At 37.9% G+C, this 21,619-nt stretch overlaps 1 protein-coding gene and 1 pseudogene across 3 annotated transcripts in view; one reads left to right on the top strand and one right to left on the bottom strand.

Moving 5' to 3' along the window:
* Positions 1-21,619, top strand: part of Pofut3 (protein O-fucosyltransferase 3) — a 106,724-nt gene that overhangs the window by 41,810 nt on the left and 43,295 nt on the right. The gene's annotated exons all lie outside the window — the stretch shown is intronic.
* Positions 13,369-14,604, bottom strand: LOC101970308 (serine/threonine-protein phosphatase PP1-beta catalytic subunit pseudogene; annotated as a pseudogene).

The following is a 21,619-nucleotide window of genomic DNA, read 5'->3' as shown; positions in this document are numbered from 1 at the left end:
GAAAACAGCATAGACATGGCTGCCAACATTCCAGGAGCGGAGGGACTAGGTCCTGGGGCTTTAATTCCCACAATTTCTCTTTAGCCTCCCATTTTTTGATCTTACCTGATCTTGATTATACCTGGTACCACCAAGTCTGGAGATTTTAATTTCAAATTTATGGAGAAAATAACTATCTCTTGGCTGGGAGTGTATTGGTCACAGGCTACATGAAGAGGGAGTGGACCTGGTACTTACTTGTTTCATAATTAATTTTTTAATTATTCTGTCTTTTCACCCCTCATCCCTGCCTTGACAGTACTATCCTTGTCCCTTCCTGCATTGTTCAAGTGTCCCCAGGCCCAGTTGGCCCCCTTTCCCCCACAAAACCTTTCTTCTTTGGGTTCACCAGCTCCTCCATTCAAAAAACTCAGATCCCTCATTTGATTCATGATTCCGTCTTTTCTTTTATTCTGCGTTCTTGGAGGTTTGCATTTTTTTCTCTTTGTGGTCATTTTTAGGGGTTTGGAAATGGGGAAAGAGATGGACTTGTGTTTAACTAGGAGACTGAGGGATGCTTAAACTTGTGAGCCAGGCACTGAGTTCAGTTTGTCACTTACTTGGCCTGTGAGTTTAGGTGTCCAACTCCACTTCTGGGGCCATATGTAAATATATAGAGAAGGAAATAAGACAGTGTGTTGATGGGAATAAAAGAAGGAAGAATTATAATTAAGGGAGACCAGATTGTAATATTTGGGTTGGTAACTGTGGAGCTTTATGCTCTTTGAAGAAAAGATACTACAAAGGTTTGGATCTTAGTAGCCCCCCAAGGGCCCATGTGTTAAAGGCTTGAGCCTAGGTTTGATGCTATTGGGTGGGGTGGAGCCTTTAATAGGTGGGGCTTTTTGGGAGGTGTTTAGGTTATTGGGGGATGTGCTGTCAAATGAGATAGAGGGACTCCATCCCCTTTTTCTTTCTTTCTTGAACTTCCTGGCTGTGGGGCAAGAGGTTTTGCTTTGTTACATGCTTTTGCCATGGTGTGCTGTCACAGGCTCAAAGCAACAGGGTCAACAATCATGAACTGAAATCTCCAAAACTATGATAAAAAGTAAACCTATTCTTTACACAAGTTGGTTATCTAAGATATTTGTTATAGCAACGGGAAGCTTACATAGATACTTAATAAATAATAAATAGAAAATATGTTCATCTTTATATTAAATTCTAATTAGTGAATTTTCTTTCTTTCTTCTTGCAGTACAGTACTGGGGATTGAACCAAAGCTTTATACATGGTAGGCAAGTACTCTACCACAAAGCTATATCCCCAGCCCTTAATTAGTCCATTTTTGAAAATAAGATGTACTTATGATGTATATACATTCTTTGTAAGTATTAGAATCTGCTTTTTTTTTGATAGAGTATTATGGTAGAGTGCACTAATACCTTTATATAGTATCATTGCCACATGTTCACTTAAACTCTTGCTGACTTGGTGCAATAAAGACATTTACTACAGAGGAGAGAATGACAGGGATGGTGGAAGAATAGAAGAGAGACACTTTGTAGCTGCTATAACAAATTACCATAGAACCAGTGGCTTAAACAACAGGTATTTATTTCTCATCGTGTGGAAGCTGGGAAGTCCAAGATCAGGGTGCCTGTAGATCCCATGTCTTAGTAAGGGTTGTCTTTCTGGTTTGCAGATGGCCACCTTCTTGCGGTATCCTCACATGATAGAAAGAGCAAGAGCTCTGGTGTCTCTTCCCCTTTTAAGGACACTAATCCCATCAAGGGATGCTACTCTGAAGACCTCATTTAAACCTAATTACCTCTTGAAAGAAGTCCAGCCTCCCAATATCTTTAAATTATGGTTTCAACATAAGAATTTGTGGGGGGCACAAACATTTAGTCCATAGCATTGGGCCACTATTTTTGTTTTAAGAAATATAAATGAATAAACAAATGAAAGAAATAAACTATCATGATCATATATACTTAGGAAGTGAAATATTCTGTCCTTCATGATTCTCTATTCCCTTCTGCATGGACACATTACTGCATTGCCTTGATGCCCAGGATCTCCTAAGACAGCAATGCAGAGATATCATGAGCAACTTGAGAGGAGGAGAGAGTCTTTTCTACGGGGTAGCTTCACAGGCTGCATATGGTGGCTCTCCTTAGACCCCGGGCAACACTAATGGCTCAGATCTAAGTAGCCACTGGCACTGTACTATCACAGCAAGGCTGATGCTGTGTTAGTACAGTGGGTGACGGGGCCAGTATTTTCTGATTGTCACCTTTTTGCATGGCTCTGTGGTTGAAGAATGAACTGAAGGGATTAAATTAAAAAATCCATTTGTATACCCTTTGCTGGGTGTCAGTTTTTGAGGTCTTTTCTAGTATTCATCATGGACTTATTCTTCATTTCCAATGCTTCACTTTTGTTTTCCTTGGGTCTCTATTTAATATCTTAAATTTTGAGATATTTGGAGGCTTCATTCAAAAAACTAATTTGGTGATGTTGATTTCAAAGGTGCTGAGTTTCACAAATATTGAGGATCTTTCTGTCATGGTTCTTTAGACTGCAGAACATGAAAGTGTGTATTCAGTAAGGATGGGCTTAAGTATGGTGCCCTGTTATTGAATTGACATTCATGTTGACTCTGTTGAATCTTTGTGTTGCTTAAGTTATGTGCATGAGGGATTTGACTCTTGATGTCCAGTCTGAAAAGGAAAATTTAGGAATTGTCAAATGCTCCTCCTGACCCTGGAGTGGCGAATGCCTGAGCAGGCACAGCCTTTGAGATTGAGAGCTCTTGGCTGCTGCCCAGTGGAACTCAGGGGTGCTTTATTTAGAGCTCTTCTAGGACAGTATTCTAGATTATTCCCTCTGAGGATGTCATATTATTTAAAATCTAAAACAAATATTTTTAGAAAGAGGTAGAATCAACTTTCTAATGAATGGTGCTGTGCAATTTCTCTTTTGAGATGGAGTCGTTCAGTAAGGTTGAATGGAAACCAACACATCCTCTTTGGCCTATCTGCTAGGGAACAGATGAATAGAATGTCGAAATATGAGTCCTTGGTTCCTTTTGGCCTGGTTCCAGCTATTGTGTAGCTTAAAACGAGTTCAGCATTTCTCTGCTTTCCCTTTCATCCTCATTTCGTGTTATTCTATCTTAATTTTCTTACCTTGGATCAGTGAATGTGGTACTTTTCTCATAACGTCATTTACCAGTTCTAATCCTCTAATTCTTTTCATGCAAGCTCAATGATATCTCTGTGGTACCATTATTTTTCCTGAGTACTAGCTCCAAGTTACTGGGGGAGGATTTATTTTCAAGGTTTGGCATCTGAATGGCCCAGACCATAACACCCAGCATCTATCCACTGCTCATTATTAGACAAAAGGGACCTGACAGTTTGGTAGGAAACCTGAGTGCAGTGGCTGTTAGAGGTAGTCATCAGGCACAGGCATTCTGCCTGAGGATCTGGTCCGGGCTGACAGTGCTGTATTGGGGCCCATGCATGCCAGCTCAGCTCTTGGGTTGCAAAGGATAGAATTGTCTCTGATGTTTTACTGGGCCAGGATTTCTATTATGTACCAAACTTCATTACATACCATTAGACGGAAGAGTCAATCCAATAACTTTCCATTTCCCAACCGGGAAATCATTCTGGGAAGATGTTTGGCTCTTCTGATACACTGCAAGGAGTCACTATGCTAGCTAACAGGAACCAGCAGACTCTTGACACATGGTCATGTAGGCACAGGCACACACCCATAGGCTCCTGAGCCTTATCCCTTGCCAAATATGTATCGAGTGAGAGACTGCTGGCTCTCTCACTTGAGAAATTTTCAGTGAAAGTTCATAGAAGATTCCCTGTGGGCTCTTTAAAGTTTGGGCTGCTTTCTTTTCTCCTGGTTAACTACCAGCAAGCACCTCTGCTCTCCTGTGGGTGCTACACTCTGTCTTGGGGCTGCTTAGCAACATAGTGGATTCCATCAGTTCCAGCCTGTCATGCCAACTATTCATAGTGCACACTGACCCTCTGGGTAGCCTTAGGACCATGAAAAGTGAATCAGAGCAAGCTAATGTTCTAAAAGTCAAACCATCCAAGAACCATTTCCCCGTGGAGGTGTTGTCTGATGCACTGAAGGACATATGTTCCATCACCAAAGGTGTTTCTCTCCTTTAGTCATTGAGGTCTATATCTTTGTTTCCCAGTTCCAGCTCGCAGACATTTTCATGAAGTAAGCGAATAAGACATCAAAATCAGAACAGGGACCAACTCCTGAACCAAAGCCACTGCACACATTTTTATTAGATGAGGTCCCCACAGCTGAGACAGTCTCTGCACTAGAAGCTGTTTGTGTTGGGTTGCTCTATTGGTCTATTCAAAAAAGTGCTGAAATCTGCACCACTTCCCCTTCGACTGTGCGTCTGGTCCTCTAGTCTTTTCGTAAGTTTGTAGATATAACAACGACAAAGCCACATGAAATGGGGGAATGTTAGCTATGGTTTTCTTAGATATTTCCAGAGAAGGAACCTATGCAATTTCCTGGGTTGAAGGCTTGCGTGAATTCTGAGACAATTTCGAATTGAGTGAATTTTGAATTGGTTTTAGAAAAGGGAGAGGAGTAAGGTGCTTGCCCTCTTAGAATCTTGCAAGTGTTGAGTTGAAAGTGACCATGGCTCTTTGATCTGCCCAAACCATCTAACTCAGGAATCCTGCCAGTGGCATCCCTGAAAGACCCTGCTCCAGTCTGCCTTGCATCTCTTTGATGATGGAAGAGCCCACTCCTCTTTTTAAAATCAATGCTTATTTTAAAAATAACTTTATATGAAACTGGTATATAAACCATAAAATTATGCATATTAATGAAGTGCCATGTGATGTTCAGTGCATGTGTACATTGTGTACTCATGTCTATGACAGTCAGGTTGTTTAAATCAAGTTAATGTGTGTGTGTGTTTGTTTATTTTTGTTCCTGGGGATTGAACCTAGGGGCACTTTACCACAGAACTACATCCCTAACCCTATTTATTTTTTTATTTTGAAACAAGATTTTGCATGTTGCTTAGGGTCTCACTAAATTGCCAAGGCTGGCACTGAACTTGCCATCCCCCTGCCTCAGCCTCCTGAGGTATCAGGATCACAGGTGTATGCCACTGTGCTTGGCAGGTTAATGTTTAAATCAAGTTAAACATATCTGTTTTCTCTTTTATAAATCTTTTATGGTGAAAGATTTTAAATGTTTTTTTTAAAAGAAGAAATAATTTATTTATTAGTTGTAGCTGGACACAATAACTTTGTTTTATTTATTTATTTTTATGTGGTACTGAGGACTGAACTTAGAGCCTCACCCATGCTTGGCAAGGCTCTTCTGCTAAGCCACAACCCCAACCCCCTTTTTCTAGTTTTAAAAAAACATACAGTACATTATTGTTATCTGTAGTCACCCCATGGCACAATGGTACATCAGAACTTCTTGCTCCTATTTAAATGTAATTTAGTACCCATGGACAAACCTTTCATCCTCTCTCCCTCCCCACTATTCTTTCCAGCCTCTATTAACTGCATTCTACTCTCAACTTCTATTAAATCAATCTTTTTTTAGCATGCACATGTGAGATAAGGGATTTTCAGTGGTAAAACTGGAAAAGTCCGAGGCCAGTTGAGATTAACTGGTCACACCTTTAGAAAGTACTGTCAAGCACCTGTGATGTAGGACCTTCTAACCAATGGAGAAAGGGTAAGAAAAATGGGTATTTTATGCTTCTTTACCTTGAAACCCTCAGTTATAAGGGGCCCCTGCTCTGGGAGAAGCCTCTAGAAGCTAAATCCAGCTGGAGGGTTTACTGAGGGATTGGGCATCACATACCTGATTTCTCAACTGTTAAAATTTTTTTCCCCATTTTATAGTTTAGTTTCCTATTTTACTATGGATACATTATGTCTTATTACCCTTTTCCTTCCAGAATACTATCTTAAGAGCTTCAACATTGCCAATATTTGGTTTTTAAATATAATCAAGATTTTGAAATACATACTTAAAAGTGCTAAGCTTGATAAATTTGCAAATGTTATTATTTCAAGATGCTTTGGTTTGATGGTCTCTGATTTTCTTCTTTTTGTCAAATTTTAATTTTTAAATTCCAGCCAACCTTTAAGCTGAATTATTAGGCACTGTTCTGAAAGGGCTGCTGAGAGAATGTAGGCTCATCTCTAATTCATTAGGTGGATGTTAGCAGAACACATGCACCTGCTGATGTTCAAGTGAACTATAATTTGCCTCTTTCCTTTTTGGGGTAGGTGAAATTCCTGGTAGTTTACTGTGCCATATAATTTTCCACATAAATTCCAAATTATGACACTCTTGTAAAAATAGGCAGGAGTCCAAGGGCAGTATTTCTTAAATATCGCAGGGATGATGTGGCAGTTTTAGGAATGTATCTATGAGTCTTGACGTATTTTACCAAATTTGTGAGAGTTTTTTAAATTTTTCTCTTCAGAAAGATTCTGTTTTTTTCTTTAATATTTTTGGTTTTCAAAAATAGTTTAAGAAATGAATGAATATATTACTTAGGGCCAAATTAAAACAATAGTCTCCCAGGAAAAACTGAAATTTAGTGTTTATGTTCTTATACCCCATGCCAGTCAGATTAATGGCTATCCTCCTAGAATTTTTAGGCATAATTGAGTTTATCCTGTAGTTTTGCTTGATTTTCTTTTAATGAATTACACTAAAGATACTGATTTCTCCTTGTTTTTCTTTCTTTCTTTCCATTTTAACATTTTTTATTGGTGCATATTAATTATATAGAATAGCAGGTTTCATTATGGCATATTCATACATGAATGTAACATAATTTGATGAATTTCTATTTATGTTTCAAAGATTTTTTTCATGTTATATCAACTTTATTATTTTAAAAGCTATGTTCATTCCATTGTATGGATGTATCCAAATTAACCATTCTTGTATAATTGAATTTTAGGTTCGTCCCTCCCTTCTTTCTCTTTCTTTTGTAATATTACTGTGCTCATCAGTTTCATTGCTGTGACAAATAACCTGAGCTAACCAAATTAAAAGGAGGAAGGTTTTCGATGTTGTAATTCATGGTTGATTTGCTCTATTGTGTTTGGGCCTGTGGCAAGGCAGTGCATCATGTTGAGGAGCACATGGAAGAGCAGAGCTGTTCACCTCATGATGGCCAGGAAGCAAAAGAGGGATAAGGAGCTTTGGTTCCAATATCCCCTTCAGGAGCATCCTCTTAATGAGTAACTTCCTCCCACTAGGCTCCACCTTCTAAAGGTTCCACTACTGTAATGCCATAGGTTGGTGACCAGGCCTTTAACCCATGAGCCTTTGGGAGATACTTTGGAATCAAACTGTAACAGTCACTATGAACATATTGTATGTCTATGTTCATGTGCTAGTGTTTTTCTAAATATCTGAATTGCTGTGTGAGTGCATGAATTAAAATTTTTACACATACTGCTAAATTGGAAATTGGCTATACCAATTTCCCCTTCAAGTTTGAATGTTTTTAACACTTGAAAATTTTAAAGCAAAATAAAAGTGTATAATTAAATCTTGCAAGTTCAAATAACAAATTGGAAATATGATCTGCTTTTTGTGAAATTTTATTTATTGCTTACTTATATATTTGATTCATATAAAGCTTCTCAGACAAGCTTAAGACATTGACTTGCAGATTTATAACTTCATGGACTTCACATGAGCTCAGAATTAGAGTGAAGCTTAGTGTTTCCTCCTGACTGACTCCTAATATGTTTGCATGTAATAAACAATAATGAAATGTGATCAGCATGGCATAATCAAGAAACTACCTCCAAGGAGAAGATCTTCCAAAGTTCAAATTAAATCTTCTGGTTCTTTAGCATTTTTTAAATGTCGCATTTCCATTCTCATGACTCATTAATTCTTTCTCAAAGCACTGATTTTATTATTTTTTTTGCCAAGAGTTAATAACTTGCTTATATTTTATTATTATTATTAATGAGTTAGTATCATATACTAGTCTACCATGAAATATTATCATAAGTAATTAGAATAAGACTGTTAAGCTTGTCAGAGTAAATCAGTAGGGATAAAGTTCATGAGACAAGGTAGTCATTTTCTTATCAATTTGTTTCATCAGTTTCTAATTTAATATATTATTTTTTGTTCAGAGAAACCTGTTGACCTTACTGGGTGGCCATCCAAGTCACAAAATCTAACAAGGAATTTGAATGAAATTCTTGTTTTTTTTTTTTTTAATTTTGTGATGAGACTGATTAAACTTTCAGATGACACCTGTATGGAGGTTGTACCATATTTCAATGCTTACATTTAATTACAGTTGATCTATATTTGAGTGGTATCCCTTGATATGTACTTGCTGTTAGCATAAAGTTTCTAGTTTTACTTCTTGCTTACTCTATACAGCTTATTGTCAGAAAATGCTAAGGCCTGACTTTTTACAAAATAAGACTTAACCGTGTTTATTATTTCTTGGAATACACACACACACACACACACACACACACATATACATATATATTTGGGGAGTGCTTGGGGGGAGTACTAGGGATTCAACAAACCAGGGGTGTTTTACCACTGAGATATATCCCCAGTCCTTTGCATTTTTTAAATTTTGAGACAGGGTCTTCCTAAATTGCTGAGGCTGCCCTTGAACTTGGGATCCTCCTGCCTCTGTCTCCCAGTCTCTGGGATTACAGGCATATTCCATCAAGCTTGACTATACTTGGAATATCTTTGCGGACCTACTACACTGCTGGAAGTATTTTGGTTCTTAGGCAAAGATGAGCAATACTTGGTTTTTGAAAGCTTCCCTCACTGGTAGGGAGTTAGATAGATGTACACATAATTGCAACTGAGAATGATGAATGCTATGCATAGTCCATTACAAAAGCCATGAGATAACTGAATGGGGATAACCAACTTGAAAACCTCTTTCTGAAGAAGCATTTGTTTCCTAGAGTCCCTATTGGCAATAGTGATTTGACTTCTTGGAAAAAAAAAGCCAGGAAGGTCTCATCTCCTACATTGGGTGTTTTTTTTTTTTTTTTTAAGTTGTGGATGGACACAATACATTTTATTTATTTATTTATTTAATGTGGTACTGGGGATTGAACCCAGTGACTGACACGTGCCAGGCAAGCACAGAAAACCCAACATCCCCCAACATTGTGTGATGAGATCCTTCTCTGAGAGCCTTCCTTTCCTCCCCCCTGTCCTGTGCTTCTGCTCCATGTACCTGCTTGCTTCCTGGCTGGCTGTCATGGTCAGCTGCACACACGTGCTGCATACATACCACATGAGCTAAAGCTTTGGAGATAGGGTAACTGAGCTGGGAAGAAAGAAGCTGTGGCTGTTAGGCTTCCCCTGTCATTGTTAGAGTCTATATGCCATTTTTAATTTCTTACTTTGGGGCCCATTCTGTTTCTTCTTTGACTCCTAGTGAAACCAGAGTCTGAGATGGAACTGGATTCTCTGCTTCTGCTTCAGGTGAGTCCAGTCTCCATAAGCTTGAGGCCTCTGCAGCCGAGAAAGCCTGTTGTAGTGTTAGCTAATCAGGGGGGTGTTCCTGCTGGTGTCAGCTCTGAGGGACACAGCCTGGGTAGCCCCCCACTATGACTGAGTGGCCTACTGAAGCTCTTCATGTCATGCCATTCCCTCCAGAAGACCCCAGAAACTAACTACCAGCTTCTTTCCAGGTTTTTGCTTCATGAATTTGAAGAATAAAATTCACAGATGAGGAAGATTGAGTAGGACGTATTCATGAGGGGAAAAAAGAGACAGAGCTCTTGCAGGGCAAGAGGGACCCAGTAGGGATTGCTGCTTGAATATGGTAGTCTAGGGGTTTATATAGCCATTGGTCAATGCCGTTGGTCCCAATTTATGCTAATGAGGGTTTGGAAAAGCACCAACTGCTATTGGTTAGCCCTGCGACCCCATGTAGGTCTGTCCCACTTCCCTTTCTTCACTCCCAAACCTTGTCAGGAAGTAGGAGGGAGGTTGAGGTTATGGGACCAGGGATGCTTGGGGGTTCCAGGCTATGGTGCTGTGTGGAGTGGGCATCTGCATTGGGTTTGGGCTGCCTGCCTCTGCATGACAAGTGGGTGCACTCTGCCTTGCCTCTGCTCTGGCTCACTGCACTTGTGTGGTGGGCTCGCTGTGGCTGAGGCTGCGCTCCAGCCTACTCGGACTGCCCCTCTAGTGCTCCACCATTGCTTCATGGCAGAAATTAACAGGCTGGCTGTGTATCTTGGCAGCTGGGGAGCCATGTAATTAGTCTCTATAGAATATGATTTTGGGAACAAATCTTAACTTACTTTACATATAGTAATATAGAATATGCTAATTTTATCATGAATTCTTTTACTGAAGACATATGTCAATAGTTAATGCATCGTTAGGTTGAAATCAGTGTTTTCTCATTTAGCTCTACACCCACTAGCACATCATAACACATTCAGGTACACACATGCTTTCACACACATGCATACATATATGCACACACACGCACATAGTACTCATGCACAAATTCATACTTATGTGGGGGAAAAGCCCCCATTGTTGAATGTTGCTTTTCTTTGTGAAAATGGGTGATACTTTTCTTCTTCTACCCATTTCCTTTTATTTTTTGAGGTCATTAGAATGTCTTGTATTGAACATTATACTATTATTAGAAATTTGATGAAAACACATTAAAGAAAAGAAAAAATATTGGAAATGTGTATGTCCTTTGCTTAATGTTTTTATCATTTTGCTTTTTTGGGGGGACTGTCCTAAGAGAGTTGGATCTTATTTGTTTTCAGACCTTATTCATTAATAGACTTGGGCCTATGAATTACAGTTCATGCATTTTGCATTACTTTGATTCTTTTTGATTGTTTATTTATTTTTGGTAGTGCCGGGGATAGAACCCCGGCCTTGTGCATGGTAGGCAAGCACTCTACTAACTGAATTATATACCCAGTTCCTGCATTACTAGTGATACTTAATGTAGACCTGATCCTTGACCATGTTTGTTGCTTCACTGATAAAGCATGTACTTGAGAAAATCAAGTTGGGAACATCCTAGATATGATTATATTTATTTGTTTACTTATTTAATTTGTTCTTTTTAGATATACATGACAGTAGAGTGTATTTTGACATATTATAGATACATGAAGTATAATTTATTCTAATTAGTATCCCTTTCCTGTAGTTGTACATGATGTGGAGTTACATTGTTTGTGTATTCATACATGAACAGAGAAAAGTTATGTCCAATTCATTCTGCTGTCTTTCCTATTTCCATTCTCCTGCCTTCCTTTCATTCCTCTTTGTCTAATCCAATGAACTTCTGTTCTCCCCTTTATTGTGTGCTAGCATTTGCATATCAGAGAGAATATTCAGCCTTTCGGTTTTTGGGATTGGCTTATTTAACTTAGCATAATAGTCTCCCAATCTATCCATTTACCAACAAAAGTCGTAAAGCCATTTTTTTTTATGGCTGAGTAATATTACATTGTATATGTATACCACATTTTTTTTATCCATTCATCTGTTGAAGGACACCTAGTTTGGCTCCATAGCTTGGCTATGGTGTGAATTGAGCTGCTATAAACATTGGTGTGGCTGTGTCACTTAGTATTGCTGATTTTAAGTCCTTTGGATATAGGTCATGGAGTGGGCTAGCTGGGTCAAATGGTGGTTCCATTTCCAGTTTTCTGAGGAATCTCCACACTGCTTTCCAGAGTGGTTGCACCAATTTGCAGTCCCACCAGCAATATATGTAGTGCTTTTCCTCTACATCCTTGCCAACATTTATGGTTACTTGTATTCTTGATAATTGCCATTCTGACTGGAGTGCGGTGAAATCTCAGTGTAGTTTTTTTTTTTTCAATTAGACAACTTTTACTAAATGAGAAAACTACATTTAAAATGTGCTTTAAAACAAAATGGAATTAGGAAAAAAAGACATATGCATTTTAAAGAACTTTTGCACTGTGCTGAAAATCAAATATTTCTTGCAGTAATATAATGCACCAGTCCATAAAATGTAAGTTAACAGAATTCTCAATTTAACATTTTCAAAGACAATATTAAAGTCAAGAATTTCACGTCTATGGTAGCACATATAGAAAGACATCATTATAAATATGATGTCCATCCCTGTGAAGCTTACAAATTTGACAATGCTCAATATAAGATTTTAGAATCACATCCAATGAATCACAAACCTGTGTCCTATAAGTTCTCCTTCTAAAATCTTTATGTTGACTTTTCTACTCCTTGCCATTTGTTAATTCTAACTCTTAAAATAAGACAAAACAAAACAAAAACAAGAAAAGAAATGCTGCAATAAACTCTTGATCATGTACAGAAATTATTGCTACTATAGTTCACTACAAAGCATATCTATACAATATCATATGACCTTTGATTATGAAAAATCAAAGAATTAAAATCTTTAGTGACACAGCCTTACAGTCGATACAACATTCACATGGCAATATTAGACAGTGAAGCACTCAATACCCATAGTTGACAATATATCCCACTGACCAGCATCAATTTAAAGTACATCCTTCATACAGAGGGAGGAAAATAGTGTCAACTTTCCAAGGCTTGTCAAAATAGGATTCTCATGTTCTGTGGATCTAAAAACAAACAAACAAACAAACAACAAAAACCCCCAAAACAAAACTGATGCAGGTGAGGGTATTATCAGGAAGTAGGCATGCCAAAAGGTGTTTCGTGCAAATTAAAACCTAAAGCCAACGTACCACATAATCACATAACCAACTAGTTGGGTGATACTATATGAGCCTTATCTTATAATTAAATGAAATGCTACTGCACAAGAGAGCATCAATAAGTTAAAAATTAGAGTGCACAAATCCAAATCAGTGGTAATTTCTGTAAAAAGCAAAATATTAACTATTAGCTGTATGTATGCCCAAACTGTTTGATTAAAAATTATTGGATTGAATAGTTTGCATATTTTTAAAACTATCAATCTCTAAAATTTCTTTTACTGTAATGAGGCATGTTTTCTTAGTAAGAGCAAATAGCTAAGTAAAGGAAAATAATAGTTGGTGAATGTCTTTAAAGCTCTTCCCATGTTTCACTTTTAAAAATGTTTCAGAAAAAAATTAAAAATAGTTGCCATTATTCTAGCAAAAACAAACAAACAAACAAAACAAGCCCCAAATAATTAAACAACCAAGCAACACTAAGACCACATTACACAGATGGATTATCTTGCTTTCATCTGATTTAACTATCACATCTAGTTTAACTGGGATGCTTTTCAACTTTAAAAATTGTGATACATGAAGATGTAACTTTAATGGATAATTTTGAATTTGGATTTAACTTCTTTTGTTGGATATTATAACAGAGTATACTTATTACAATACAGTGTAGCACATCTTTCTATTAGAAAAAAATTTAAGATCCTTTACCGGTCTCCTTAAGTTAAAGGTGTGACATCATAAAGGGTGTCAAATGGCTGGATGGTTTTACAGTGCACACTTATATATTATGAAGTATGTCCTTAACAAGTCTGATGGTTTCTTTATAGAATTCCTTTCTTCAACTTTTCTCTGGAGGATTAGCTGTTCGAGGTGGAGTGACAGGATGTCCAGAGTTCCACCATACTGGTACTTAGCTTTCTTTTCAGATGGTTTCAATATCTGAAATGAACACATCAAAGTTTCATCCACACTCATCATTCCACCAGCATTGTCAAACTCGCCACAGTAATTTGGGGCTGAAAATAGGGTTACCAATTGTCGTTTAGCAAAAAATTCATATCCATCTCCCACCACCTGATGAGCTCGACAAATCAAGTCTAAATCATGATGATTCAGAAATTCACTGACTACCTCAGCTCCAAAAGTAAAGGAAACACCACGATCATTTTCTCCCCAGCCTTGCTCATCCTTATCTGGGTCAGACCACAGCAGATCACAGAGTAAACCTGCATCAGTGGTTCTCATAATTCTCCGAATCTGCTCCATAGATTGCAAGTCTGGTGATAGTCCTCCGTGGCGACAGAAGATCTTCTCATCCACAATGGCAGCTATAGGCAGACAGTCAAAACAATCAGTGAAGGTCTTCCACAGTCTAATATTAAACCTTCGTTTGCATTCATCATAGAATCCATAAATGCGATCGATGCTAGCACATTTCATGATTTCCTCTTAAGAGAAAGAAGTTCTCTGGATATTTGATTTTATAAGCCAATAGCAAACAAATGGTTTCCAAAGACTGCGTTCCTCTCTCCACATAATCTCCTAAGAAAAGATAGTTGGCTTCTGGTGGGAAACCTCCATATTCAAATAATCTCAGTAAATCTGTATACTGTCCATGAATATCTCCACAAATTTTCAGTGGTGCTTCCAATTCCAAAAGAATAGGCTGGCTGAGGAAGATTGCATGAGACTTGATACATAAGCCCCGGACTTCTGCTTGAGTCATCTGCACAATCTTTCCTGGACGACATCCTGGTACCACCAGCAGGTGGGTTGATGTGGACACCAGACTCTCCTTCCCAGCAGCAGGAACAAGAGCTTCTCCGCTGCTGAGGCTCCAGCGACTGGCTCCGTGTTCTGTCACCTACAAGTCCCGGGGCATTTCGACCCTGGCTCCAACTCCCCCTTTTCCTGGGCCCTCTCCCGACCCCCTCAGCAGCGAGAGCGTGCGCACACTGGGAGGCACCCACACTCAGTGTAGTTTTAATTTGCATTTCTCTAACTGCTAAAGATGTTGAACATTTTTTTCATATATTTGTTGACTTATCATATTTCTTGTTCTGTGAAGTGCCTGTTCAGTTCCTGTGCCCATTTATTGAGTTATTTGTTTTTCTGGTGTTAAGTTTTTTGAGTTCTTTATATACCCTGGAGATGAGTGCTGTATCTGAGATGCAGGTGGTAAAGATTTTCTTCCATTCTGTCGGCTCTCTCTTGATATTCTTGATGGTTTCCTGCGTTGTGAAGAATCCTTTTATTTTGATACCATCCCATTCATTGCTTCTTGATTTTACTTCTTGTGCTTTAGGAATCTTATTGAGGAACTCAGTTTCTAAGCTGGCATGTTGGAGAGTTGGGCCTACTTTTTCTTCTAGTAGGTGCAAGGTCTCTTATCTAATGCCTAGGTCCTTGATCAACTTTTGAATTTTTTGCAGGGTAAGAGATAGGGGTTTAATTTTATTTTTCTACACATGGATTTCCATTTTTCCCAGCACCATTCCAGTGTATGTTTATGGAACCTTTGTCTACTATGAGATAACTGTATTTAGACATGATTAACTTTAGAGGAAAGTGCTTTATTTTATGCTTTTGCTCCCCGGAGTAGAGAAATTCTAAGATGATTAAATGGAGTGGAAAACTGCTGGTTTGGGGAATAAGGGAGTTTATTCTCCAAATCATAGCTTCCAACTAGGTCAAAAGTGTAGTAAATGATTTGCAGTTTGGTGGATAAGCTTGCTTTAAGAGCACAGTTGGTGTCTTGTTAATAATTTCAGAGGATTAATCTTTGATTTAATAAGCTTGGAATCTGACTATTGTATTCATCATTGACTTCTGAAAAAGTCCCTCCCTTATTGTGCGCCAAGAGCTTAAGACAGACACATTGACAGTGTACACTGAGATATTAGTTGCTATTGAAGATATCAGCCAATATTGAGTGTCTTAGGATACAACGTAACTTGTAAAATTTGCTGTTTCTTGACCCAACTTTTATTATATAGATTTAACCTCACCAAGTTGGGCGAATATTGAAGAGACTACGTACACATGCTTAATATCATGTGATCAATAAAGAGAACAGGGTACTCTTATGCACTGGATGGAGTACTTCTGTGGTAATTTTATGGATAATGCCAAGTTTATAGCTATGTCTATGTTTTTATTTATTAGAAAAAAATTTCCTTAATTCTAGGAAGTTTTTATCTCCTTTTCAAATTTCAGCATCTTTGAAATCAGCATGTCTCGTCATACATGCATGTATGACAGGTCAACAGCATCATAGCTGTTATGGTTTTGACCTGATATGCTCCCCAAAGGATCATGTGTGTACAGGTGGGGCTTTTAAGCAGTGTTTGGATCATGAGGGCTCTTAAGAGTGGATAAATGTGGATTAATCCATAGATAGCTGAATGGACTGCTAGATGGTGGGACCTAATAAGTCACAAGGGGCATGTCCTGGAAAACTTATCTTCTCCCTTTCTCACTTCCTCACCTTCCCTCCCTCTCTTTCTTTTTCTCTATTTCTTGGCTGCCATGAGATGAGCATTTTTCCTGTGCTCTGCTCTTCTGCCATGAAAACTGTCCCTCACCTCAGGCCCAGAGCAATGGAGCTGGCCATCCATGAACTGAATCTTCTGAAACTGTGATCCAAAATAAATCTTCAGTCCTCTAAGTTGTTCTTGTTAGGTATTTTGTCGTAGTGGTGCAAAACCATCCCAGTCGTCTCCTGTCTGTCTTTGTCAGCTGGGTGACAGCAGTGCTGTTGTTGCGCAATCCTTAACGGACACCAACTGGGTTTCCCCATCTAGTGTGATGGGACAGGGACAGCCTTTGGGGGTTTCTCTGAGCAAAGCATTTAAGGACTAGTTAAGGAAGGTATAGAAGTCCCGCTGGTGTGTGGAAACTTTCTTTGACAACTTCTGGTGACATAAAGAAAGCATCAACATTAAAATTTGGGACTGGGTATCAGTGGCTTGGAAGAAAATTTCAGAGATGTTAGCCGAGCACTCTCTGAAGCAAGGCTGTGATGCCAGTGGTTTTAGGTACAGAGCAAAATATCACATAGGAAATCATAGATGTCAAAGATTTAAGAAGTGATTCAGAAGAGTTAGACTCTGAAAAGATTTTGATTTGTTAACAAATTTAATTTTTTCCAAGTATTCACAAAAGTGATCAATGGTAAAAAAAAAAATCTGCAAGTAAATCTAAAAGAAGTCTTTTAATAAGTATAAATAAAAAAAATCTAGGTATAGGAAATCATTATATCATAGATCTCTCCCTCCCTTTCTCCTTTCCTCTCTTCCTTTTCAACCTTTCTATCCATTTTTTTTAAACTATAGAACATACAAGAAACTGTCACCTGTGTGGCTGAGGTATGGGAAAGAAGACTTATTTTCCATGTAATATTTTGTTCACTTTATTTTTATCAGAGCTATGCAAACTCCAGGTTTAGATAGTGAATGTTTTTTTTTTCCCATTGGATTTTTAAAGTGAGTACTAACATATTAATTGTACATATTGAACAGATTCACTATGATATTTCCATACATACATACATATTGTGCATTGATTACGTCCATCTACCCCACCCTGGCACCCTGCAAGTCCATAGTAATCTCTCTTCTACTTTTCTACTTTCAGATATTCTTTTTCTTAAGTGTCCACATTTGAGAGAGAACATAAAAATAATCTCCTATGTTTCTGGCTTAGTTTGTTTAACATGATGTCCTCCAATTCCATCCATTTTTCTGCAAATGATAGAATTTCATTCTTTTTTATCTGGTGCATCACAGTTGTACATAATGGTGAGATTTGTTGTTACATATTTATGCAATATAACACTATGATTTTGGAAAAAATTATTCCCCAGTGTTTCCCCTAATTTCATTCTTCTTTATGGGTGAATAATCTCCCCTCTCTATATGTGATATCATCGTATCCATTTATCTGTTGATGGAACCCTAGGCCGATTTCATATCTTAGTGATTAGGAATAGGGCTGCAATAAACATGGGTGTTTATCTCTTTTGTTTACTGACTTCCTTTGGGTTTACACCTACTAGTGTGATAGCTGGATCATATGATAGTTCTATTTTTAGTTTTCTGAGGAGCTTCCATAGGGTTTTCCTTAGGGGCTGTACTAATTTACATTCCCACCAACAGTGTATAAAGGTTCCTTTATCTGTACATTCTCACCAGCATTTGTTTTTTGTTTTTGTTTTTGGTAATAGGTATTCTAACTGTAGTGAGATGGTGTCTCATTGTAGTTTTGATTTGCATTTCCCTTATGGCATATTAAACATTTTAAAAATATGTTTATTGGTCTTTTTTTTCTTTTGAGAAGTATCTATTCAGATCATTGCCCAGTTTTTAATGGGATTACTTGGTTTTGTTTTGTTTTGTAGATGGACAGCATGTCTTTATTTTTTTATGTGATGCTAAGGATCGAACCCAGTGCCTCACACATGGTAGGCAAGCACTCTGCCACTGAGCTACAGCCCCAGCCCTTAGTTTTTTTTTTTTTTGTTGTTGTTGTTGAAGTTTTATGATTTTTTCTGTATAATCTGAATATTAACCCTCTGTCAGATGAATATCTGGCAAGTGTTTTCTCCCATTCTGTGGGTTTTTTTACACTCTGTTCTTTCCTTTGCTGTGCAGAGGCTTTTTAATTTGATGTAATCCACTTTGTCAATTTTTGTTTTCATTTTCTGTGCTTTTGGAGTCCTCTCCAGAAAATCATTACTTGTACCAGTATTTTGAGGTGTTTTCCCTGTTTTCCAGTAGTTGTTTCAGGTCTGACATTAAGATCTTGGATCCATTTAGAGTTGATTTTTTGTACAGGGTGAGAGATAGGGGTCAAGTTTCAATCTTATGCATCTGACTATCCGGTTTTCCCATCAGGGAATGGTTATCACCTTTCAATTCTTTTATCTGACTTTTTTTTTTTTTTTTTTTTCAGTGCTGAGGATGAACCCAGGACCTTGCCTGTGCTAGGCTAGAGCTCTAGCACTGAGCTGTATCCCTAGCCCAGCAATCTGTTTTGGTTACTATCACTGGACCTCTAAGTAACATGTTGAAATTACTAGTATTAAGCATTATCTATTGGTTCTGTGTTGGATTATGACCATTCACTCATTTACCCTGTCTTTTCAACATGCACATTCAACCTTCCTGTATTCTGCCCTCCTTTTATATTATGGTGTTTGAAAGATCAATATCCACTCCTTACGTTATGATGATGACTATGCAAATGATACTCATAGATGAACCAGATAATACAGTGATTATCTTCTTATTTGTCTTTTGTTAAAAATTAAGCCTTCTTTTTTCTGATTGCTAGGTTTTCTATGTACTTTTCTGTGTACTTCTATGAATTACTAATTCACAAACTCTACCTAGTCAAAAATAATTACTCCTTTCTTTTTCCTGCCATACTACATGCGTGCATGTTATTTTAGTTCGAGCTAATGGTTTAACATTTACATTTATAATCATAAAATCCCTTGGGGCTTATTTTGCTCATCTTTGAAGCTTCAGAGTTTCCAGCTTAATGTTTTTCAAATAGTAGGATCAGTACCATTATGCTTTTTAGTAATGGCTGAGCATCTCTTAATTAGTAGTATGGTCTCTTGTCTCCAGATATATTGACTGCAATCAAGAAACCAGAATGTGATATGTAGAATCATGCATGTGGCTTTTAATAATTAGAAATATTTTTTTTCACGTGCTTTGAGAGATACTCCCCAATCCTCCTCAGGGTTAAGCAGTTTTGTCCCGAGGTTTCTTGTTGGAGTTGAGTGGAACAATATGGGACTCTCTGTACTGGCTTTGCCAATCTCTTAACTGCCATCTCAGCTGCAATTTTTCTTTGTGGAGGGCAGTGCCTCAGGCTGTCACCCCCTGCTCTGTTTTGAACTTTTTTTTTTGTCTTCTTCACAACACCTATTCTCACTTTTTATAATTGTTGAAAGAGAGTGAATTGGTTTTGTGCTTGGATTTAGAACCTGTCAGAAGTAATTTGCTTTCAGCTTACTGTGGACAGTGGTAACAGGGAGGTAGCACTTTTAATAGTTATCTCAAACACAAGAAGTTGTTCGAGCTTTGTGAAACAAATGGTTTAATCCAAGGCAGGAAATGAGAAACACTCAAAGAGTCACTGCGAATTTAGTTTAACTGAGGGGACTTCAACTAGGTGTAATTTATGAGCTGTCGCTGTCTCCTACGACAGTCATATTTTGGAAATTGTTTAACAAGCTTTAATTTCTTATGGCCATGGAAATTTTCATTTTGTATGGCTTAAAACTTTTGTAATAAAATCTTTTACGAACAAAAATGTCCTCATCTCCTTTTGACATTGTCAAGAAACAAGGGAGAGGATTTGTAATTTGTGATAAAATGTGGGATGTGCTTCAGCCCTGGAGACCTCCTCCACCTGATTATTAATTGTAGCTATTTGGGTCTTAATATTCTGTATATTTTATATCATAGCTCAGAGGAGGAGTTTGTGACACCATACCTGAATGAAGAATGTGTTTTTGTTTTCAAGTCGTTTGATGGTTCCTTTCTTAAACGGAGTCGAGTTTTCTGATTTTATATTTTTTTCATTCTTAAACAGAAAGATTTCATGATTCTATTTCCATGTTCTCACCAGATGGACTAAGAGACATAAACAGAAAGGTGATTCTCTGAGAAGAAAACAGAGACCTGGGATGGTAATAACAAGGGGACAGAATCATAAACAAAACAAAACAACAAAACAGAATTTTTAGAAAAAAAATCAAAGATCCAGAGAGCAAGAAAACTTGGACTCATTAGTTGCTGTCAGAAGTCCCAAGCTTTTGCAATGGGTCTCTGTATTATACATGTTCTGATAGGAAAACAGAAATAATTCTAGATATTTCAAACAGTAGTTTTTTTTTTTTTTTTTTTTTTAAATGGGATCTGGTTGAAGGGCTGGTGGAACAAAAGAAGGAAAGAAGGTAGGAGAATGTTAGGCAAATGCAGGGATACAAGAAAACCCTAGCGCTCCTGGGCTAAAGAAGCACAGGGTAAAGGACCTTCTCCAGGTGTGCAGTCTGGCTGGGTCTCAGGGGTCTGTGTTGAAAATTCCTTCTCTCTTCTGCCCGCCTCCCAGTCTCCCTACTGTGTTCCCATTGGCAGAACCTAATTACGAGTCAGTTTTTCCCAGGAGCCCGAGAAATGAAGTTTTCTGGTTCCCCGGGCCCCTAAAATACAGAGTATAGCACAGGAGGGTAGAAATGGAGCTGAGCAACTGAAAAGCCAATGGGCTAGTACAGACTCCTGTTAGAAAAAAGATCAGAGGTCACTTTGTAGTCTTTTGTGAACCTAGGTTTACCTGACAGTGCTATAATCTTAGGCAAAAACCATTGTAATACTAGGCCTGGTGTTTGAAATCCTGAAACAAAGTGTGTTGGAGGACATAGTTATACTTGGGAAGAATTATTTTCCACCACCAGAAAGACAGTCTCTGCTTTAAATTCTTTGCTTTAGTGATGTATTTTTATAAAATCTTGACCTATTGATCCATTTTGGCAGAAGAATTCTTCTTTTTTTTTTTTTTTTCTTGAGTACTAGGGGTTGACCCAAAGGTACTTAACCACTGAGCCACATCCCTAACCCCTTTCTTTTACATCTCATTTTGACACAAATTCTTGCTAAGTTGCTTAGGGCCTTGCTAAATTGCTGAGGCTGGCTTTGAATTTGTAATCCTCCTGCCTCACCCTCCCAAGTAGCTGGGATTACGGATGTGTGACACACTGTGCCCAGTGAGACTTTTTTTAAAAGAGAAAATTCTTTTTTGTACATGATGTTTTATCCCTCATAGGAATTTGTAATTGT

The sequence above is a fragment of the Ictidomys tridecemlineatus genome, chromosome 14, assembly GCF_052094955.1.
Source record: "Ictidomys tridecemlineatus isolate mIctTri1 chromosome 14, mIctTri1.hap1, whole genome shotgun sequence".
Classification (NCBI taxonomy): Eukaryota; Metazoa; Chordata; class Mammalia; order Rodentia; family Sciuridae; genus Ictidomys; species Ictidomys tridecemlineatus.
The sequence above is the reverse complement of the archived record's forward strand: the minus strand, read 5'-3'. Positions and strand labels throughout refer to the sequence as shown.